Source organism: Diabrotica virgifera, chromosome 2 (assembly GCF_917563875.1).
Source record: "Diabrotica virgifera virgifera chromosome 2, PGI_DIABVI_V3a".
Taxonomy (NCBI): Eukaryota; Metazoa; Arthropoda; class Insecta; order Coleoptera; family Chrysomelidae; genus Diabrotica; species Diabrotica virgifera.
Window position 1 is genome coordinate 172,358,812 of NC_065444.1, and position 25,686 is coordinate 172,384,497.

Genomic DNA, 25,686 nt, shown 5'->3' on the forward strand with positions numbered 1-25,686 from the left:
TGTTCCGCCATTGCTACTGAAATATCCTGAATCCTGATAGGTCGTTAGTTGTGCACGACATTTGATGCATCTAACCGAAATTACCAAAATCTTAACGTACAGATAGTCGAAGATGACATAAACCCGATTTTACTTTATCGTACTACATACGTAGTATGAGTATAATAGATAAAGTTATAGGATCGTGCAAAAAAAATTTCAGATTTCACTTTTTTTCGACGTTTTGAGTCCCCCTGAGTCTAAAAAGCAAATAAAAAAAAACATGTCGGAAGTATGTACGTACGTACGTATGTACGTACGTATGTCGCCACCACCCAGCAAAAACTACTGGACCGATTTCGATGAAATTCGGTATGAGTAAGTTTAAGAGAATTTTGTCGAGAAGCTAAGCTTTTGAAAAAAACCTCTCAAAGGGGGGCCGAAATAGGGGGGTTATTTGGGGCCCATTTTTGCAAATTTTGACCGAAACGAATGAAATTTAACTTAAAGTTAGCTCATCGATAGGTAAATAGAAATACGGAATTTGACATTTCCAAATCCAAAATGGCGGCCAGCATGGCCGACCGCCCACCCGATACATTTCCTTACCAATCTTAAAATTTGTTTAAGATGAATTTAATTTGGAAAAACATTTATATAGCCTAAAGATGGGGCTATAACAAGAATATTATCGTTTTTCAGAAAAAGTTATGGGTTGCGTATATTTAAGGGGTCAAAATTTGACATAACTTTGAACTAGATTTTCTCAAAAATGGCTCCAAGGAATTTGTTTATTTTTTGATATGTTTTTTATCGGTAAATTGAACATTAGTCAGATTTTTTAACTCCTCATAGAAGGGAAGTTATGAATTTTTTATAAAAAAATATTCGAGTCCCCGTAACTTCCTCTGTAATAGAAACTAAAATTTGAAATTTGGCAGACATATATAGTACTTTATGATCTATTAGCACAATAACTTTTACCTACAATATGGCTTCCGGTTGAACCGGAAATAAAAAAAAAATCTTAATTTTTTAGATACGCCCTGTATATTTTTTTACATATTTGGAAAGAATGTAAAATTACCTTTCCAATGACATAAAAGCCGTTGCTGTAACTCAAAAACTCGAAAAGTTACAGAAAATAGAAATTTTGCTAGAATCTTGTGTGTGTCCCCTCTCACGCGATCATAGCAGAGCATTATTATAGGGCAGTCAATGAGGGTATTTGGAATTCCATCCTACTACATCGATGTACTTGATATTTTTACAGTAAGTAGGGAATAGCTCAGGAAACAAAATCTACCCTATATACTATGGCGGTTTTATCTTGGGGCAATTCCCACCCTTTCAAGGGGGTGGAAAATTTGTTGGTCAAAATAAGCATGGAAGTTGCCAGAGAACCTATTTTAAAGCAAAAACTGATCTATACTTTTTTTTGAGAACTCAATACTTTTTGAGTTATGCGTAGTTTAATATTGGCCATTTTCATTTAAAAATGACACGTTTTCGGACGGTTTTTTGTGAATACCTTAAAAACTATGCATCAAACTAAAAACACTATATAAACATTTTTTTAGATTATAAATAACAAAGAGATTCGTTCCTTCGTAAATTTTCTATTTATAATACAAACAGAGATATGGTAGGCAAAAAGAGTTTGATTTTTGGTGCATGCTCAAAGTGCTCATGCTTTTGTAGTGTTTGAAAAGGCCTTTAAAACGAGCACCGTTAAATGTCGGTTACATTCAAACTAAGCCTGGGTTTCCTTGAAAGCGGCACCGACTAACAACGACCGTAGCACTGCGATGAATTACGTCAGATTACGGTGAAAAATTCAAGGTTCTTCACTGGGGCAATGAAATGTGCAAGCTCAGCAAGCGGTGGCTTCCAACGCATCCTTGGAAACCAACGCTATTATTTTGCATGGTACAGTTTTTTATAATGTCATTCATCGCAGTGTTACGATCGGAGGTTGTCGGTACCGCTTTCGAGGAAACCAGCGCTTTATAAGCGAGATATGGTGCAAAAAAATATATGACTAATGTACTTTAAGGAAAAATGAGAAGTACATACATTTAACCCCTCATCCACCAGAATTTAAATGCATTGTTTTTCTTTTGCAATACCTCTTAATATAGTGTTATTTCTACTTTCAAAAAGTTGGACGGGTGAAAAAAATAAGATCAAATTATAGAGCGCATTTTTAAATTTTCTTAAAATTCTTCTTTTTGCTCCATGCAATTCGAAAATAAAAATGTTCTATCCCCGAGAAGTGGTGGGAACCGCCCCCATGATAAAAGCGCCATAGTATATAGTACATAATATATAGGATAGACTTTGAATTAGGAGATTGGGCTTTGGGCTACTCAAAAAATTTCATTAAAATCGATGCAGTAAAATGCAAATATTGTAACTATTAATTTCTCAGAAAAATGAACTAAATTGAAATGAAAGTATGACTAATATTCTATTGATTTATGCAATAATCTATAGTGTGTCCCCGAACATTTTCTCAAATGCAGGAATTAATGATGCATAGAACCATAAAATATTTTTAAGTATACAAGGTCTAAAATATTAAAATAACTAGTAGGTAACTTTGTTATTTTTATAGAATGCCAGTATCTAGTACGATAACGATAATAGATTGGTACGATAAAGTTCTCGGGCGGCCCTTCCATCCAGCGTTTTTCCATATAAGATTGTAATAGTAATTAATATTTCACGTTTACCTACTACCATGTATGTACTTTTATTTGTTTTTTTTTTCGTATTGAGATCAAGTCCATTTTCTCTACTCATATCTGATATTCTAGAGATTCTTCTTTGCAAATCACCTAAGCTATTTGCAAAAACTACTGCTTCGTCGGCATATCTAATGATTTTTAGAGGCACTCGATTCTGCATGCGTGAAAACGTGATATGACTTGTTCTGCTCTAGCAGCAGTTATTGTGGTTGTTCCTCAATTTTCTGAAGGCGCTTCTGTAGTAGTGGCGGAACATTTGCCTTGGGAGAGGGGCGACTTCCAATAAAACACCAATTCTTAAATTAATACATAAAATAGATAAACCCAAACTACAAGAGATAGATAATAACACATGTGCAATAAGTTTCCTTAATTTTCCTAACTGTCGAGTTAATTGGGTTGAATTTGTCTGTCTGTAGTAAGTTTCATGTCAGCTAATATATTTTTTATGTTTCAACAATTTTTTCTTTAATTCTGGACCGTGTTGCGGGGGGAATTCCCCTCTTCCCTCCTAAATCCGCCACGTTTCAGAAGTTTTCTAGAAATAAGGTGGAACTGCAGCTATGCTGGATAAGTGTGAAGCATTCTTGAAAATATGATAATTGTCACTCCAGCAGCACAATTTCTATCGCACTTCTTCAGTCTTCTAAGGACTTTTCGGAGGTCTTCTGAAGACTAAAATACGATGCATCTTTTTTTAACCACGAATTCATATGCAACACGAAAATATGCATGAAGAAAATGAATCTGTCTTCTTTCAATAATAGATATTTTTATTTACTTAACCGTGAATTAGTGCACTTAACGTAAACCGAGTACCTGAATTTAAGAACTTCAGAAGGCTGTAGCTCGAGTATAATAGTTTTTCAGACCTAGGTGCCCTGGACTTTTTTAATCTACTCACTGAGGACTATCATTGACCAAAGTTTCGTTAAATTTGACCGGGACCACTTTTCCATAAGGAGTGTTGCGGGGTCCTTCGATACAAAATTACTGCAACTCGTTACTCGGAGGGTTTTCGGGATTACGAATATCGTGACGACGCGCGACGATGGTCTCCGGGCACCTGGTGCTCACGACAAACTACGTCTTATGGAGTTTTGTAGAAATTTGATACAAAATCAGAAAAAACTCATTGCCCGATGGTTTTTGAAGTCGTTGAACACTAATATCATGTCTACGAGACATCTCATGAGCTGGACTAACTGATTTTGTATCGAATTTCCATAAAACTTGGGAGACGCGGCCCGGCCCGTCCTGGTCACCAGATGAATCGTCATGATATTCTTGATCAGCGTTACCAAAAACCTCCTAGTAATCAGTTTGCACTGATGTGTTATATAATGTCCATATGAAACTTCAGACGAGGACGATTATGGGCGCCGGGTGCCTCGGAGATCATCATATTCGTGCGAGCATATAAGTGAGCCCAAAAACCCACGAGTACTAACATTGCATTATTAGTTTATTATTTATATAGCAGTTGTGTATATTATACAAGAATAAAAAACCGCTAAACGCCGTAAAAATGAGTGGCGCATAAAATATTCCAGCTACAAAATATCTGATATGAATGTTACGTGGCGCGAAAATGGATTTTCATTTGATGCAAAACAAAATTTTAGTTTTATTTTAAAATATTTTTCCATAATATTTGCTAAATTTGAAGTAAACGCGCCACAAAAGAGTAACTTTGATACAGTTTGAATTTTGAAACTCTTTTGTGGCGCGTTTACTTCAAATTTAGCAAATATTATGGAAAAATATTTTAAACTAAAACTAAAATTTTGTTTTGCATCAAATGAAAATCCATTTTCGCGCCACGTAACATTCATATCAGATATTTTGTAGATGGAATATTTTATGCGCCACTCATTTTTACGGCGTTTAGCGGTTTTTTATTCTTGTATCATGAGTTTTTCAAAGGTATTTACAAATTAAATGTATGAAGTTGAATGCAATGTTCCTCTATTGCACGTCAAGCTTTATAAATTGTCACCTTTGTTGCATTATCTGCCAAATGATCTAGTGTCCATCGAATGTATACTAGATTTTTTTCTATTCGAAATAGATTGAAAAAAAAAATATATTGAGATGGCCGGTAAATGAAGTCGGATTGCCCGTTGCCAGATCAAATTTAGCGTCGTAACCACTACAACTACATAAACCATTTGGGGAATAATCGTTAATTGGATTATACTTTTGTATCTTAATAACTTCTAAACGGCTTAACCGATTTTGATCAGTAAACATGAGTTTGAAACGTATTAACCAGTAGTATCTGATGGATCTAAGGTCAAGTATGATAACTGAAGCTATTACAGGAATTATTGAGCTTTCGAAACCGTTGTTCCCACAGGAAATAGATTTTATCATATTTATGAAGCCTATAACCTAAAAATTCGAATTTCCCGGATATGAGGTATACATCGTTAGATTCGTCTTGAGTCCTTCTACAAACGCTAAGTTATTGGAGCAATTCGTACGTTGAAATGTTAAGTAATTGTCGAAAAACCAAAATTTTCAAAGTTTAGTTTTTCAGTTTTTCGGCTATACTGAGCCGTGTATATGTCTGATCCTGACGGCTTAGACACCATTTGAAAGCTTAAGTCAACACTATTGATTTGATGTATTTGCAGTTCTCCTGCCTCTTCGTGATTTGAATATATATACCCCCAAAAATATGCCGTTTTGTACTTACCAAGTCCTATAGCTGGCTTATGGGTCGTCAAAAGTAACAAACTACACCGGTTCTAAATCGGCCCTGACCCCCTCTTTAAACACAGAGAAAAATATCAAATCGGTTTAACTTTCAAACACACATACATACATATCCACAAACATTTTCCCTTTTTTAAATAAAAATTGAGTCACATTTCTAAGCTCTATAACTTTTGAATGGTATAACCGATTTTCAAAATTAGACATGCGTTGGAAAGGCAATGATCAGTTCTATTAGAAGCCGCAAAGGTTGGACAAATTTTTAAACTTTTTGGGAGTTTTGGTGACGAGAACGAAAAAGAGTCCCTAAATAGGAAGGGCCGTAAAATCTACACCCTTGGACCAAAATCGATGGTTGACATATAAATGGGTGAGTCTTTTCTGAACTTTAAGATGGGAGTTGGCCCAATTTTCAATTCAGTCAGATTTAGAAAATCGAAAATTTTGTGTATATATAGTGTCACGTGTAGGGTGGTGTGGGTGTGCGCCACTGGCGAGAACTGCCGTTCTCTGGTAATGTTCAAAATTAGACATGCGTTGGAAAGGTAATGATCAGTACTGTTAGAAGCCGCAAAAGTCGGACTTAAATTTTCGAAGCTTTTGGGAGTTTTGGGGACCAGAACGAAAAACAGACCCTAAATAGGAAGGGCCGTAAAATCGACACCCTTGGACCAAAATGGATGGTTGACATATGAATGGGTGAGTCTTTTTTTAAACTTGAAGATGGGAGTTGGCAAAATTTTCAATTCAGTCAGATTTAGAAAATTGAAAATTTCGTATATATAAGTGTCGCGTGTAGGGGGGTGTATTTCTGCGCCACTGGCGCCCAAGATATATACGCCCAAAAAATATGCTATTTTGTATTTACCTAGTCCTCTAGCTAACTTACGGGTAGCCAGAAGTCAAAAATTGGACCGGTTCTGAATCGGCCCTCACACCCTCTTGAAACACAGAAAAAAAAATTCAGATCGGTTTAACTTTTCCACACACATACATACATACATACATACATACATATCCACAAACATTTTCCATTTTTTAAATAAAAATTGAGTCATATGTCTGAGCTCGATAACTTTTGAATGGTATAACCGATTTTCAAAATTAAACATGCGTTGGAAAGGTAATGATCTATGCTATCAGAAGCCGCAAAGGTCGGGCTTAAATTTTTGAAATTTTTGGGAGTTTTGGGGACGAGAACGAAAAACAGGCTTTAAATGGGAAGGGCCGTAAAATCCACACCCTTGGACCAAAATGGAGAAGTAACATATGGATGGACGAGTCTTTTCCTAAACTTTAATATGGGATTTGGCCCAATTTTAAATTCAGTCAGGTTTAGAAAATCGAAAATTTCGTGTATATATAGTGTCGCTTGTAGGGGTGTTGTGCGCCACTGGTGAGAACTGCCGTTCTCTGTGGATAAATAATAAATGCATTTTGGAAAACTTGATCAATAATGCAATTTTCATTTTATCGTAGCTTTTATGCACAAAGTTTCCTAAGGCTCTTACGAATCGAATGCAAAAAGTTTCATTGAGATTCATGCTACTGCAAAAATTGGGCTTTTCATTCGAGTCATTTCTTTCGACCTTCTGTCATATGTCGTATAATCCGTGTATATTAATATTATACACAGATTATACAACATGACAGAAGCTGGAAACAAATGACAATCGATGAAAAGCCCTATTTGGTAGGTTTATTGCTTCATTTACTCGCCTACTACTCGTCAAAGAATAAATAAAAGAGTTATATGTACAATAATCATGGGCGGACCTTTTTTCTGTCACTTCGAACTTATCCATTAAAGAGAATTAGTTAAACTATGTGTATGTGTTCACAAAGAGGGGATGGCATTAGATGAACTTTTTGCCACATATATTAGTTAAACTATGATACATTAAAAAAGTATATTTATTTTGAAAGGTTTATTTTGAAATACATACATAAAGGATTTCCACATAGCTAGTCACAAAAGAAAATTGCAAACTCTGACATTATTTTATATTGATTTGACATAGATGGCCTTATTAAAAAGAACAGGGGTTCCAAAAGCTTCCTTACATCGATTGAATTCAAACAACTTCACAATGGTTGCCTTTTAAGTATAGCATAATCTTGTTAGAACGAGTCGGCATACAAAAAAGGACCCCTTGTAATAAAATCCTTTACATTAAACTAATTGACTTAAGCGGACTGTGTGTGTGTTTTTATGTTTTAAGCTTAAGCGGACTGTAAAAAGTATGAAAAGGAATTGCAATTTTATAGTATTTTTTGTAATTGACTTTTAATCAACCCTCAACGCAAAGCTAAAAGTTTAGTCAGTAAACTTGTTAACGAAAGCGCAAATGTTCGGAGCATGTAATAGTTAGACTCCACGTGTATGATATTATTAATTATAGTCCAAGTAATGAAGCTTCAAATAGGACAAAACCTCACAATTTTTACAGAATGAATCGATTTCCTTGAAAATTTGAGAATAAGTAATGGATAGTCCACTGATCAAAATCTATATGATGCCGAAAGGCGCTTTTGCCATGGGGGTGGTTGTCACCGCATCTTGGGGGTGGAAATTTTTTATTATATTTTGACCGCAAAAGTGGGTAAAACATTCATTCTAACCAAAAAACCTTTTATACATTTTTTTGATAAAATTAATAGTTTTCGATTTATTTGCTATTGAAAGTGTTAGTTTTATATCGAAAAAATCAATGTTTTTAATAAGTTTACTGCTAATAACTCCAAAAGTTTTCGTTTTATCAAAACAACTTTACTTTACAAAAATGTACCTTTTAAAAAAATAAACACAACCGTTTTTTCAATTTTCTTTGAGACCAATAGTATTCGAGCTATACTTTATTATATGTTAGCTCTTCTTCGTCAAATGCTAAATATTGTAGTTTTAAAGTCAAAAGACGGGAAAACTATGCATTTTTTGAGGATAACTTGTTAAAACTAATTTAAAGTATTTAAAAATATCTATCTCTAGAAATAAAAAAAGTCTCTAGCTCAAAAATTAAGTGACTTATAATGAAAAGAATGTCAGTCCCTATTTTTTTCAGCGAAAAAGTGATCGGAAGCAATCTTATAATCACCACCCTAATTAAAATTAGTCATTGACCTTATTTTGTCTTCTTTATTTATGTATTATTAATAGGTTCTAGAAGTTTGACCGGCGTAGAATGATTAGTTTTTAAAAAAATTGAGTTAAAAGCGAATAACGAATTTTTGTAGTTTGGAAGAAAATGGCCTTTTCTTCAGAATAGAAAGATTAGCATCAGAGATATAAAAAAATGTTTCAATATGAAATTGTAGCTTGTTTAATTCTCAAGAACATGGTTTGCAAAAATTTTTTCTAAGGCAAAAATTGAGTGAGCTATTGACAATTCAAACGTGTAATAACATGCAAAAACCACCTTTATCAACCCGTTTACAATCATCTCTTTTCGTGACTGAGGATTTTAAAAATATTTAATATTAATAGACATAGATATTTTAAAAACTTACAAAATTATTTTTTACCAACTTTCTAAAATAAAAAATAAAAAACTTTCGGTTAAAAAATCAATATATTTTTTTGAAAAAAAAAAAAGGAGAAATCTAATTGAAAGCATAATAATGTAAGTTAGCAGTGCTTTTAGTCATTATTGTCCTTATTCATTTTTCTTTACTTATGTATTATTAATAGATTCTACAAGTTTGACTGGCTTAAAATGATTAGTTTTTAAAAAACTGGAGTTCAAAGCGAATCACGAATTTTTGTAGTTTGGTAAAAATGCCATTTTCTTCAGAATAGAAAGATTAGCATCAGAGATTTCCAAGAACACGGTTTGAAAAAAAAATTTCTACGGCAAATATTGAGTAAATCGTAAATGAGCATTATCGAAAAACATTGATTATTTCGATATAAAACTAACGCTTTTGATAGCGAATAAATCAAAAACTATTAATTTTATCAAAAAAATGTATAGCACATTTTTTGCTTAGAATGAACGTTTTTATCAACTTTTGTGGTCAAAATATAATAAAATATTTCCACCCCCGCGATGGGGTGGCAACCACCCCCATGGCAAAAGCGTCTTTCGGCGTAATATAGATTTTGATCTCTGGACTATCCACTACTTATTCTCAAATTTTCAAGCAAATCGATCCATTCTGTAAAAATTGCGAGGTGAAAAGCTTGGGTTCCTGGACTATTAATCTCAGGTTCTATAGGTGCTGGCTCACTAAAAAAAAAAGTAATTACAGTTGAGTCCAGGGTTCTTTATCCGTGCGTCATTAATACCTGGTGAGATAAAACACAGACTTTTATAGAAACTAAAGACATACCAGATACCGCCTGTTATTAAGTAAAGACACATGTTATTGTTATAAACGCTCTAGAGTTAGTACATCGAAAAGAGATAGGTACACAAAAGACGCTTGGAAACGTTTTCAGATATTAAGTACAATTTAGACATTTCTGGTTTGTTTACTTTTCACTGTCAGTTTGTTGGACTTTTTGCTGTTTCTTTTATCCTGTTTTTGCATTTAGAAGTTATTTACGTTAAAGTAACAGTTGTGTTCACAACTAATGTTATACTGGAGTTTGAAATTTTATGGTAAGTGTATTTTATTTTCTCTACATACAAAGTGAACCTCAGTCACATTTGTTAAGAAACGGTTTTGTTTAAATTTCCGTAAAAGTGAAATAAATAACGAAAAGAAAATATTTTATTTTTAAATATTTATATTGTAACAAATATTTAACATCACTAATGAAATTAAAACAATTTATTAAGCTACTTCAAATGTAGCTGTACTTCTGTACCAAAATTTTAAATTCTATTTATTTTATAACGTCAAATTTTATAATATAATCCGTGATCGGAACAGTAGCCACTTTTTGTCACTTGCTATTGCGTGGAATCGATTTCCGACTTATTTCGTATGCTTTAAATGATAACGCACGGGTAAAGAATCATGGACTCAAGTGTAGCTATGTACTTAAAGTACCCGCGAGACTGCTACCTAAAAGACTCAAATCTAAACCAATACAGAGAAAAGGGGGGAGTGATTTTAACACATTTGAATAGAGGGCTCTTCGTCTTCCTCTGTTATTACTAGTCACAACAATTATGATTACAGCACACTTTCTTTATTTTAACCAGTTTTATCAGTCATCATTTGTGTTGGGTCACAAATAATTATCTATAAGAAAAACAAAATTTTCAACTACGACCTATACTTTGCTTCTATCAAAACTTAATAGTTTAGAAAAATTCACATATGATTCCCTGATGCAATCCAGCATAGTTGGACATATTATTTTTCTATAACTATAACAACAAAATACCCTGCATTTCCCAATTTCGAAGCATGTATTGTCATTTGCCTATCTATACTTTATCAGTTCATGTACACTTTATTGATAATTGTGTACAGTAATAATTTATTGTTACTAATTTTTGCATGTTTAAAATCCCAACACACCGATGTATGTTGTTATTATTGCTTTTACCATAAACACCTTTAAAATTTAGTGGCTAGGATAATTTTATATCATTTCATAAAACTAAGTTTCATTTACAGTTTTGGTTCAGACAGAAATGCTTTCAAACTCTCATCTCAGTAGTTGCCTTTCACCTGTCTCAATGTAATGACCTAATTTTTACCTAGCAACTCACGTACCACGTGTGGGAGTCATATGTTGCCTTAAGGCCATATCCATAGTGAGTATATCCATCCTTTGGATTTTATAATGTGTCTATTTATGTAAAACATTTAGTCTACTTTTAAAAGGTTTTAACCTTTGTATTTTTGGGTGGCTCAGCATGTTAGGCTTGTAAGTATAACCAATGTTTTTTATCTTGGTCAACATTTTAACTTTAAACTTTTGTCTTAACTAATACGGTTACACTTATTTTAGGTAACACTGATGATGCTCTTTTTACAGAGCGAAAACGTTTTGTTGTGAGATTTGTGGCCCTTTTAAGGGATTTTAAATAAATATACCTTTTAGAAAGAAAAATGTTTTCATTAAATTTAATTATAATTAATGGTATACAGCCAGCTACAGGAAATTATCCCTTGTGGATATTTAACATATTTATTCTAACTAAAAATTTCACAAAAGGATACGTATGTAAATACAGAGAGGTTCTAAATTATGGAATAAATTCATTTTTTCGAGAATAGCCACTTTGGAGAAAAATCCCGAGACAGGTCGATATTTATTTTTAAATAATTTTTTGACATTTAAGCCATAATAGTGACGTCAACCATTTCGGCGTGATGACGTAATCGATGATTTTTTTAATGGAATATAGGTCTTGTGGTAGCTCTTTGAAAGGTTATTCAATTCTATATTCAGTAATATAAACATAATATCATTCTTTATACAAGGTGGCCAAAAAAATCATTTTTGAATGAAATTAATTGCCACAAAAAGAAGAATGTATGTAGTTTATTTATTTCAAAATACATTTTACGGCTGTCAGAAAAGAGAAAAATGTTTATTTGATAAATAAACATTGCTTTTCGCTGAAATTAAATATTTGAACTGCCAAGAGGTAGGAGGGTGGCTGTTTGACATTTAATTTAAGCGAAAAGCGATTTTTATTTATGAAATAAACATTTTTTATATTCTCTAACATCAGTAAAATGTACTTTAAGTTAAATATATTATATACATTTGTCTTTTTGCGTCAATTAATTAATAAATAATAATAATAATAATAATAATAATAATAATAATAGAGTTATTAGTACCCCGTCGTGTTCTGATCTTAACGCCCATTACATTAGCAATTGCTGTTGCTGCACAGTAGATTAGCATGTGCAAATATTCTATAATAGAGTTTATTTGTAGCAACTAATTGTACATAATAAATAAACCCAGTTTCTCACTGAAGTTGTTTGTCACATCGACTACAACTTGCGTGAGGGTTAGATTTTGATTATAAGTATTAATAGTTATTAAGGTACCAAGGGTATTATAAGGAGGATAATAACGCTTGAGGTCAATGGTGTGTATATATCGAGGGCCTATGGCTCGAGGTATATACGTTGACCGAAAGCGTTATTATCTATAATACCCGTGGTGCCTTCAACGTTTAATGTCCGACTAAATTCTTCTTTATATGCAAAAAAATTTGAATGAATTTTGAATTAATTAGTTTTCAAATAAATACATTTAGCAGCAATAGTCGTAAGGTAATTTTGGTAACCATAGTTTTACTTAGGTTTTTATTTGTCAACTTGACAGTATTTAACTAGTTATTTAAATATAACGCCCTAGGGAATTATATCATATTTAACTGACTTCGAAATCATGTCATTATTTGTCAAATAATATGCCAGTCGAACATTAATTTATCTCAAAGTTTACAAAAAGGAATCAAACAGTCTTTTTCGCTCATCTGTCTTCAAATTTGGGCTGCTCTTCTCACTAATTCAGTTACTGATAAATTTTGTTTATCGGATCTACGAAAATCTCTCATAAAATTCAAAAAAGGATTGCGAAAAATTTCCGATGGGATTCTTCTGGCGAACTTCGTTTTCTATGAGAATACTCAGAACTTTTTAAAGGTGTTTATCCACTTTTACAATAATTTCATAATTTAAACATTTATAAGTGACATTCGAAATAAATCATTTTTGACATAATTTAATTCAAATATTATTTTTTGGCCACCCTGTATAAATAATTATGTCAATATTTATACAACTTAATAGAGAATTGAATAACCTTTCAAATGAGCTACCACACGACCCTTATTTTCATTTTAAACAAATCATCGATTACGTCATCACGCCCAAATGAATGACGTCACTATTATGATATACGTGCCAAAAAATCATAATTTAAAAATAAAAATCGACCTGTTCCGGTATTTTTCTCCAAAGTGGCATGTTCTAGAAAAAATGAATATATTCCATAATTTTGAACATCTCTATATATGAACTAATACAGTGTGATCTTTTTTGTCTTCAGGCCTTTACGAGGAAGTATTATATGAGCTCATAAGATACGACATGCAGTACTGAAAATAAACAGTACTGAAATTCGTATGCCTCAAATTTGTATGTGTCATGCGCCGAAACGTTTCCGAACGTTCTTATAATGTATGTGAATGTTGGTGCTTTAGGATGGTTCTCAGTTTTGAAGAAAAATTTTTTATCGTGGAGTACTATTTAAGATCAAACGAAAACGGTTCAAACTTGAAATCAACAATGGTTTTACCAGGACGGGGTAACCTGTCACACGGCCAGGGACTCTCTTCGAATACTGCGCGATCATTATGGGGATCGCTTCATTTCGCGTGGCAGTTATTTTCCACACCCATCGCACTATTCTGGGGAATACTGAAGGAGTTTTATTAAAAAACGTCGTCGTGAGTAATGTTTGCAAGGCAATAATAAATCATCTATACTAAATATATAAAAAGTCATAAACATTTCAATACTTATTCATTGCAGTAGTCTTTATTTTGCCGTATACTGTATATACCCTTACTTTATCTGTTGGGTTCATGGGTATCACTGGCCTAGATTCTACTCATTTCGCGAGGAACCACTTACAATTCAAACTTACAATGAACGATTCACAGTGTTATTGGTACTAACGGACAGAAATTAATATCAAATTTTCAAAGTCGATATACAAGTAAGTACTTTTATTACACAGACAGTTCGAGGGTTGTGTCTTCTTCAACCAACGTTTATCGATATGTCTTCTACGACGACCATTTTTTGACTCTGTTTGATTTTGTGTTTTTATGTGACTTGGAGAAAAAGAAAAAGGGCTACTGCCTGACCTTAGCGGATACAGAGATAATTAAAAGAAAAAGTACAAGATGAAGCTAATTTCATGCTACCAAGGAACAGGCTCAAACGAAAAAATGGCATGATGAACACTGTAAAAGAGTATAATTATTGATGATCAAGATAAGACCAGAATAAATAATATTCTGTAATGAAAAAATTGGTAAACAAACAAATAAGGAATTTGTAAAGTGCGAAGCATCACCAAGATATTATAATGATCATGAATATCGATGCATATAAAAGATGAATTCGACCGTTACTTGATGGAAGTTCTAAGCCTGGATCCCGCGTACCAAAAAAAGTTTATTAATATCAAGCTGAAAATTTGGTAATAGCTTAACGGTGTCTAGTCAGACAAACTTTTATGTACGGAAACACTGGAACGGGGGAAGTTTTAATTATAGAGCAGGTTACAGGTTTCGAACGCCAAACTACGAGAACGTCCCATGTATTTTGACAGACAGAACTTTTAATTGATTTGTTACCCTTTCATTAAACTCTTGCAAAAATTAGACTGCTATTTACAACCAACATAATACCCGTCATTTAACATGTTCTACATGTCGGACTTATTAAAATGTCCAACATATTTGTCGGATAAACATTTTTTCATATATTATATAAAGTTTACTACTGAATAAACTTAAAAACAACCTGCTATTTTTCACAATCACAAACTTGTCAGGATGATATGTTCCACAATTAAAATCACGTTCCGCAATTAAAACTTACCCTGTTCCAGTATTCCCATACATCAAAGTTTGTCCGACTATACACTGTGAAGCTATTAACAAATTTTCAGCTTGCTATTAATGAACTTTTTTTTGGTACGCGGGACCCAGGCCTATTTGTTTTATCTAAAAATAAACACTGAAAACTTTTGTTTTCTACGTTACCATAAAATTTACTACAATTTTTATTACCACTACAGCTGTCTCTCGGCAGAGTGACTTTTGTCAAGTGATGTATTGTTACTACGCGAAACACTTTATTATGGACTTTAAGGGGGGGGGGGGGTTTGTTTGAAATCAACATATCAAGCAAATTTTTGTAAATTTTTTTCGAAGCTATGGTAGAATTATTTTATTTTTAAATAAAATAAACATATTAAGTATTTAATATTCAATACACTATTGAATATTAATTCAAAGAATATTTAAAAAAAAAGTCAATCCAAAATATTGAAAAATAAGCCATTGGTGACAAATTTTGATAGGCATTTCTTTAGAAATGGTGGACATCAGAACTCGTCACTGGATCATACGAAACAAAAAATTCAAAAAGATTTAATTAGCTTATGAGTTTCACTAGGTAACAACGTCGGTTTTTTTATTTTTAATGATTTTTGAATTGTTGGTATCACTCAGAAATCAAAAATACGAAATCGTTAGTTAAAATAAGTAAACATTTTGTGAAAATGAACAGATTTATTATTGCTGAAAAAAAATAAGCACAAAACGAAAAATATCTCGACGTTGTTATCTCATGAAATGTCTAAAGAAAATCTGTGCAAAATTTCAGGTAGATCGATTAAGTAGTTTTTCAGTTACAATGTCCACCGCATTTGAAAAAGCAGTTTTGAGAAAAATGCGTTTAAAATTTTGACAACTGCATCTTCATCTTCTTATTTCTCTGCCAAATCGTAAAGTGATGCACATTTGAATATGTTTTTTGAATCGCGAAGTAATCTAGAGAAGGCGAACAGTTGTTTAACGTTTCTCACTACGGTCAAGCGTGCTGGCGCGAAGCCGCGGCAAAGCCAGTCGAAGGTAGGGATATTCAACACGCTGTATCTCTGGTAATTTTCTTCCGATCAATCTGAAATTTTTAGAGAGTATTCCTGAAAGTATGCACTTTTATTTGAAATAATAAAAAAAATTAAATATTTCAAACCATAACCCCCCTTAACTGAATAAGTTGAGGAGGGCAGAGTTGTTTGTCTCAAGTTAACCATTGTTTAACTTATTAATTTTCATAAATTCTAATAAATATAGCTTAAGGCCTTTATTTTGAATACAGAGAATTTGAAATTGATCATTAAAATAATAATTAAGTATGATCATGTTTCTATTAATAAAAGCCCTTTGGTGGTCTGTTATACTTTTGTTAAAGGTTCTATCAGTTTGACAGATGTAAGCAGTTTCCAAATGAAAATTCGTATACACTACTATGTGACAGATTTTTCTTTTGGCTCTTGCTCTTAATATATTTGTTATGTTTATATGGGATTAGCCACAGTTAGGTAGTAATGAAAAGAATTACATAGTTGTACCTAAAATATTTAATTTTTCGATTTCCACTCCGGAAATCGTTGTCAAAAGATATTAAGAACAATAATTTGTTAACAAGGTGTGTGCAACCACAACCGCCAAATTGTTGTTGACCAGCAACAACAACAGAAAACAGATAACAGAACAAGTTAGGCAATGTAATAACAAACACAGTCATCGCAACAAAAGGCTTCAAACAGGGATGTGGTCTATCACCTACACTTTTTAACATATACATCGATCAGGCTTTGAAAATATTGTATAGAAAATGTAGAATCATGGGCATACCAGTACAAGTAGTCCAGAGAAATAAGGTTTGTGTCGGGACACTTGAGCAGCCAGGTTGCAAATGGAATTTTTGGGTACTATACACCTAATACATTATAAATTAATACAAAAATGCCCGTCACAGTTCGGACGAGAAACTTACATATTAACAAGAAAGGTTCAAAAATGGCAGTTTTTTTCGTTTAAATCGATACAGGTAAAAATAGGGTAATTAAATATCTTATTTATAATATTCTTCTTTTAGTAGATGAGCCAGGATTTAAAATGGCACTTTTTGAATTTTGGTCCGATCATTTTTTGCTTCGGAAATTGCAAAATAAGACTAACATTTCAAAAATAAAAAATGTGCTTTAAGTTTTGCGAAAATGGCCTTAAGACTTTCATATTGCATGAAAAGTTGAGTCAAACATTCCCTATAATGCACAAAAAATGTTTAGACGATTCGTCAATTAGTTTAAGTTTTATTCAATTTGTTTATCGCAAAGAGCTTTTTTTTCGCAATGTTATTGTTCAGAAAATAGTAATGATAAAGCAATTCTGTGGAAACCACATGCAAGAAGAATAGTTATATTTTCAGAGTATTGAAAAAAATCATTAAAATGTCGTTTTTATCACCCCGAAAACAGTTTAGTAAAATAGAGTCATTTTTGGCTTATAAATCATTTGAATAGCTTGTTAATATTGACTATAGAGTAAATCTACTTTAGGATCTCAAAAGCTGGTATTTTTACACGAATTTTCAGAAAAAACTTTTTGTCTAGGTTAATTTAGTGTCAAAGTTAGCCACTTTTATTATTTAATTCACAGTTACTTCTATATACATCAAATTCTCCTGTAACAGTGTTAGTTACCATACTACTCCGAAATGGCTTGGCTGATTTTTATGAAATTTTACACGTATATCATATAGGACGGAGAATAGGTTTTAATCTATTTTCTATATCCATAAGTTATAAAAGGGGTTGCCCCCTAACATTTTTTATATTTTTTTGGACAAAATTATCTACCTTAATTTTATACTTATGATGTAGAATTAAAAAATACATACCACCCTTAATTTTCACTATCACCAATCCCTATTTGTTAATAGCCATCTATATCTTTACATCTATAAAATTATCCTGTCACAGTGTTAGTTTCCATACTCCTCCGACACCGCTTGACTGATTTTTATGAAATTATATATGTATATGTATATTCGGTAGGTCTTAGAATCGGTCGTAATCTATTTTTCATATCCCTGAGTGATAAGCGGAGTTCCCCCTAACAGTTTGTAATGTTAGGTGGGGATGTGTGTACATAACGTACTCTATAAGACTACGAGTACATACAAATTAAAGAAATTATAATCAAAATCCATCAACAAGCTCCAGCGATATTAATTGCAGCATATGTTTGAAGAATCAGTTTCATTTTTTGAGTGCACGGATTTTAATAATTCCCCTCCACCGACCACGAATCCATCCGTTAGGACGCCATTTTTAAAACTTTATTAACCACTCTGTTGAGGTTCAAAGTTTACTCAAACTTTTACACATAAACTATTATATACCTTCAACTTCAAAATGCCTCTAGTTAGGTTGCTTAATTATTATAAACAAAGTAGCCGTCAATTAAATAAAAAAAGTGGCTAACTCTGACCGTAATTAACCCAGGTAAAAAATTTTTCTTTGAAAATTCGTATAAAAATACCAGTTTTTCAAATACCATTGTAGTTTTAGCCTACAGTCAATATTAACCAAGTTATTCAAATTGTTTATAAGCCAAAAATGACTCTATTTTAGTAAAATGTTTTCGTACTGATAAAAATGACTTTTTAATGATTTTTTTAAATACGTTGAAAAAATGACTATTCTTCTTTCATGTTGTTTCGACAGAATTGCTATATCATTATTATTTTTTCTACAGCCGTGTTAAAAGTGCCACTTTCACGCACGCATTTCGTTTCCGTAAGTTGCACTTTGCCGCACGGCATGGGTGAAAGTAAATTTTCTCGGACGGCGTGCGTGAAAGTAGATTTTCCCGCACGGCGTGCGGGAAAGTAAAATACCTTGTAATATGACATTATAATATATTATAATACATGCAATAAACTAATATTTAGATATTATTTACTAATTCATTTCAAATTTATCTTATTGTGTTCATGTTTTAATGATATTAGCGCGATAATTCGATGAAATAAAATTATTTTGACATAATATTTAAAAGTCAGATTAGTAGACAATTATTATACTCCATCTAATTTACTTACCGTTGCGCTATATCCGCGTTATAGCCCGAGACGTCACATGATACCAACACGAAATATTTAGGCGGTAGGTGTGTTCTTTTTTAGAATCACTTTGCCGAGTACACTGGCGTTACAGCCACTAGGCATATTTTATTATATACGAGTAGAAATAATATTTAAAGATTTCTATTAATGTTAACTTAAAGAAATAGACAATAATATGTTTCATTTAATTTGAATGTTTTTATGAAGCACATTTGTTCGGAATACACTGTAACTATAATAGAACGAAGGTGATATTTTGGCATAAATTGGTAACATTTATTTGACAGTTGCGGTGATGATACTTCATAGTGATGATACTTCATATTTGTTTATATTCTTTACTATAAGTATTTGTTTCATTATATTTACTGTTTTTATTATGTACTTTAACATAACATTATAACTTAATCCTTGTTTTCTATTTCTAAAGCTTTTATTTATTTACATTGAATATTAATTTGTTTTGCTGTATAATCCACTTCCGCAAAAATTGTGTGAAGTATTTGATTTAAAATGAATTCAAGAATTTTTTGTAATTGGGTAACAATGTCAACTTAGATCTCTAACGTAAATAATAACGTGCAACGGTAAGTAAATTAGACGGAGTACAATGGTTTTGAATCGTCGTCATGGAAACCAATATCGTCGTCGTGGTAACCCATTATATTGAAAATTTGGTTTTGACAACTTTGTCAAAGAAATAATTTGTGTATTTTCACTTCTAAATAAAAATTGTTATAACTCTGTTTTTTGTGGCTTTTTTCCAAACGTACGGCCCTAGAAAAAATATTGTTCCTAACTCATGGGGAAAATGTCTTCCCCGCACTTGACTGCTTGCCCGAACTCCGCTATCGCGCCGTTCGGGTCAACGGCAGTCTCGTGCGTGAAAGTATCACTTTCCGCACTAGTTAGGAAAATAACTATTTTGAACAATAACATTGCGAAAAAGAAGCCCTTTGGTATAAACAAATTGAATAAAATTTAAACTAATTGACAAATCATCTTAAAATTTGAAAATTTTCCAGAACTGTGACGGGCACTTTTGTATTTATAATATTAGATATTTAGTACCCAAAAAACCCATTTGCAACCTGGCTGCTCAAGTGTCCCGAACATGGTATATTTTTGCCTTATTTCCCTGGCGTAAAGAGAATCTATTACATTCAGTACTTTTCGCCGATGACCAAGTCATTTTTGCACAAGACAGGGAGGACATGAAATATATGATAAGAAAATTAAAGGAACAGTATGAACTATGGGACTCAAGATGGATATGTGTGAGACTAAATAGTTAGGTATTGGATCCGAGGTTTCAGATGTGGACTTTTAAGTATTTAGGGTCAATGATAAGGCGAAAAAGTACTTCTATGAAAGATATTCTCCGTTCTTTTATATGGCGTGGAGTCATGGACCTTAATTGAAGCATCACTGAAGAGACTCGAAGCATTTGAGATGTGGTGCTATAGACGCATGTTGACGATTTCCTGGTTAGACAGAGTTACCAACGAAGAAGTTCTACATAGAATGGGTAAAGAGCGCGAACTAGTCGTAACCATAAAACGCAAACTGTAAAAGTCGCAAACTGGAATACCTGGGATATACAGGGTGTCCAGAAACTCTACCGACAAACGAAGACAGGAGATTCCTCAAATAATTTTATGACAATTTAACCCAATTCACCTAGTCCGAAAATGCTTCCTAAGGGAGCTAGAGCTCTTTGAAGATGGCGCCATGTAATTAGTTTTTCTTAAATACCTCCAGAAAGCTTCTATTTAGAAAAACGAAAATTGGTATATTTATTTACTTTCCTGAAATGAATCGATTCCATCCATTGCGAATTTCTAGTACCGGTCATAGGCGTACGTTTTGGGTAGGGCAACGGTTATTTTATTGCATAACTTTTTGTCTTCAACTTTTAAGCATTTTTGATACTGGATTATTAAATTGTGAGGTATTCTAGTACTAAAAGGTACTCTTACTTTAAGTCGATAGGATACACCGTTTTCTAGAAAAATCTATTTGAAAGTTTTTAGTTTTGGGAATTTGAAAAAAAAAGTTAAAAAATTTAAAAAAAAACCGATGTATTTTACCAACTTAAAGCAAGAGTAACTTTTAGTACTCGAATATCTCATAATTGAATAATCTCGTGTCAAAAATACTTAAAAATTAAAGACAATAAAGGTATGCTATAAAATAACTGTTGACCTACCCAAAACGGACGCCTATGACCGGTACTAGAAATTCGCCATTAATGAAATCGATTAATCTCTGGAATATAAATAAATGTACCAGTTTTCATCTTTCTAAGTAGTTTTTTTTAATCTTTTTTTTTAAATTCAAGGAACGAAAAATTTTGAAATCGATTTTTCTAGAAAACGGTGTGTCCTATCGACTTAAACTAAGAGTACCTTTTAGTACTAGAATAACTCACAATTAAATAATTCAGAGTCAAAAATGCTTAAAAATTAAAGACAAAAAAGTTAGGCGATAAAATAACCGTTGCCCTACCCAAAACGGACGTCTATGACCTGTACTAGAAATTAGCAATGGATGGAATCGATTCATTTCTGGAAAGTAAATGTGTATACCAATTTTCGTTTTTCTAAATAGAAGCCTTCTGGAGGTATTTAAGAAAAACTAATTACATGACGCCATCTTCAAAGAGCTCTAGCTCCCTTAGGAAGCATTTTCGGACTAGGTGAATTAGGTTAAATTATCTTAAAATTATCTGAGGAATCTCCTGTCTTCGTTTGTCGGTAGAGTTTCTGGACACCCTGTATAATGCGCAATGAACAACGATATGACCTGCTTCGGACCATACTTCAGGGTCAAGTGCATGGGAAAAGAGGTCCAGGACGAAGAATAATATCCTGGCTGCATAACCTGCGAAGGTGGTTTAACTTAACCACTACCGGACTTTTCAGGGCAGCAGTCAACAAAGTCAGAATGGCCATGTTAGTGTCCAACATCCGTAACGGATAGGCACCATAACAAGAAGATGAAAGATATAGAAATCAAAACAGCACGGGGAAAACAAGCCACGAAAGCACTCCATGGAGTAATGTGAAGCAACAATCTAACCAAAGAAAACAAAAAAGCATCTATCATAGCATATTGTTGAATATTGCCCTATATGGAGCGGAAGTATGGTCTATGACAAAAACAATACGAAATAAAACACGAACAGTTGAGTTAGAGTTTACGAGAAGATGTCTATAGATCACCAGAGAAGATAGAATAAGAACAGAGAAAATATGGAACAGAATGGAAGTAGAATGATCAATTAACAAAAAAGTTGGAAAACCGAGCCCTGCATTGGTACGGGCATGTACAAAGAATGCCACAGCACAGGTGGTCGAAAAGAATACTAGACTGGAACTCGTTGGGAAAAAGACGGAGAGAAAGACCTGCTTTGAGATGGAAAACTTACATAGGAAATACACAGGGTGTCCAGAAACTCTACCGAAAAATGAAGACAGTAGATTCCTCAGATAATTTTAAGACAATTTAACCAAATTCACCTAGTCCGAAAATGCTCTTTGAAGATGGCGTCTTGTAATTAGTTTTTCTTAAATACCTCCAGAACGCTTCTAGTTAGAAAAACGAAAATTGGTACACATATTTATCTTCCAGAGATAAATCGATTACATCCATTGTAAATTTCTAGTACCAGTCATAGGCGTCCGTTTTGGGTAGGGCAACGGTTATTTTATCGCATAACTTTTTTTGTGTTTTTTAAACTTAAGCATTTTTGATACTGGATTATTAAATTGTATTCTACGGTACATCCATGTATATGGATGTATTCTAGTACTAAAATGTACTCTTGCTTTAAGTCGGTAGGACACACCGTTTTCTAGAAAAATCAATTTGAAAATTTTTCGTTTCCTGAATTTGAAAAAAAAATTTTTTCAAAAAAAAAACGGTGTATTTTACCAACTTAAAGCAAGAGTAATTTTTAGTACTAGAATACCTCATAATTTAATAATCTAGTGTCAAAAATTCTTAAAAATTAAAGACAAAAAAGTTATGCCATAAAATAACCGTTGCCCTACCCAAAACGGACGCATATGACCGATATTAGAAATTTGCAATTAATGAAATCGATTCATCGAAAACGGTGTATCCTAACGTCTTACATTAAGAGTTCCGTTTAGTACTATAATACCTTACATTTTAATAATCCAGACTCAAAAATGCCTAAAAATTAAAAACAAAAAAATTAAAAACAAAAAAATTATGCGATAATTTAACTGTTGCCCTACCCAAAACGGACGACTATGACCGGTAGTAAAAATTTGCAATGAATGGAATCGATTTATCTCTGGAAGATAAATATGTGTACCAATATTCGTTGTTCTAAATAGAAGCGTTCTGGAGATATTTAAGAAAAACTAATTACCAGACGCCATCTTCAAATAGTTCTAGCTTCTTTAGGAAGCATTTTCGGACTAGATGAATTGGGTTAAATTGTCTTAAAATTATCAGTAGTAATTGCACAAGAGCTCTAAAATTATTGAATTTTTCCCGAGTGTCACTTTGGCAGTTTTAATTTCACGAGCCGAAGGCGAGTGAAATTATGTCAAAGTGTCACGAGGGCAAAAATTCTATATTAATTTTAGAGTTCGAGTGCAATTTGTTGCGATTATTTCATGAATAAAACTGTTCAAAACCAAAATTTTATTGTAATTTATATATGTAAGTACCAATTAGTGAAATTAAACACACAGTTGTTATAAATATGTATTTGACGGTTGAAAGTCATCACTTTTATAATTTTTAAAACATTTGTCATTAATGTCACTGAATGGATTTTTTCGTAGCAACGAAGGGCATCTGACGTAATATGCTTAACGACGGGAGATTATCAAAAATTATCACCTTAATTTGCATGTCTGTAGCTTTCTATTGGTCAGAATCTCCTATGAATGAAATAATCTGAGGGATCTCCTGTCCTCGTTTGTCGGTAGAGTTTCTGGACACCCTGTATAGAGGGAGACGATGATTGGCGTAAAACATATTATTGACGTTGTTGACTAAAATGTTTTTTAATGCTGAAAAATATGTGCTATGTTGAAGACAAAAGCCTGGGCTTTATTATATATTTGTTTTTATTCCAAGTACCATCTTCAACAAGGAGGAAATGATTAGAATGTTATTTTTGGTTTTCCAAGGAGTAGTTTTTTGTAGTTTTTAAACGTAAAAGTTAAGAGGTACGAGTAAAGAGGACATCATGTGTGTTTATTTATATATTTTTTAAACGCTTTTATTTAGTTCAATAGTTTGCGTCAAATCTTTAGACGTTAATTTGACTGCCTTTTCTTCAAAGCAAATGAATCAAAATTTGCGGACATATGCATTCGCGGGAACAATACACGAATAGTCAATAACATTTTTTTATGTTTATTAATTGTTTAAATAAAAAAAAACGATTTTAATGGAAAACGCTTAAATTCTCTTGTTTTTTACAATGTAAAAACTTGAAACTTTTACGGATTGTATAGCTAATGATATGAACAATACATAATTTCACTTTTTACGTTAATTGTTTACGTTATGCTTCATTAATAAACAATAAAGTTTCAAATTTTTTGCGGATTTCGACTACTTTTCATGTTAGTACATCATATTATGTTTTGTACATATTTTAATAAACATGACGATATATTTTAATGTTTGAAAAGTGTAAGACTAAAAAATAAAAAATAAAAAAATATGAAAAAAAAAATTTTAAGAAACGCTTTTCTTTAGTTACGAGTGATTAAAATTAAAAATGTTATAAAAAAATCAACCAAAAAGCAAAATATAAAAAAAATTGAAAAAATCTAACACATTCGTTAAAGAAGAGCGTGGGGCGAAAACCGTTTATTCGATGAACACGCGCCACGCTTTTCTTTGACGGATGTGTTAGATTTTTCAATTTTTTTTATTTTTTGCTTTTTGGTTGATTTTTTTATAACATTTTTAATTATAGTCACTCGTAACTAAAGAAAAGCGAAAAGCGTTTCTTAAACATTTTTTTTTTCATATTTTTTTATTATATCTTTTCATTCATATTTCTTGATCGTAACTGAAAATAGGATAATACGGCATCTATTACTTAATTCTCAAGACTATTAGTAGGCATCTTACCATTCACCGTTCCTAAACCCACATCTGACTAAATTCAAACACGGGCCATTTTCACCCTTGGATGTGCTTTCTAAATGTTGTAATTTCCATTTAAACCTTACGCACCCACGTATACAAAATCTCATTTTCTATTCTAACTACCACAAGTAGCAAGGAAATCTCATCTCATAAATAATCTGCGCTCTCTTTACTTCAAGAGAAAATAGATTTTATTTTAATTGTAGAGGTTCAGTTACAAAGTTTACATAGATATATTCCTTTCTTGGATAATTTTCTCGGAAGTAAGATTCGCAAAGTTATTACGCTAATTAGTCTCACTAGCAGTACGCGTGAGACTAAGGTTTATATGGAATTTAAAATTAAGATTTGCTTTCAAAGATATTAAGAAATTATATCTTATACATAAGTTGACAGGAGGAATGAACGAGGTGGTTGAAGTGTGTTTTTGTTGTATAATGGA

The 25,686-nt window shown here is 32.5% G+C and overlaps 1 protein-coding gene across 12 annotated transcripts in view; it reads right to left on the reverse strand.

Moving 5' to 3' along the window:
• Positions 1–25,686, reverse strand: part of LOC114331473 (transient receptor potential cation channel trpm) — a 1,429,758-nt gene that overhangs the window by 455,114 nt on the left and 948,958 nt on the right. The window lies entirely within an intron of this gene.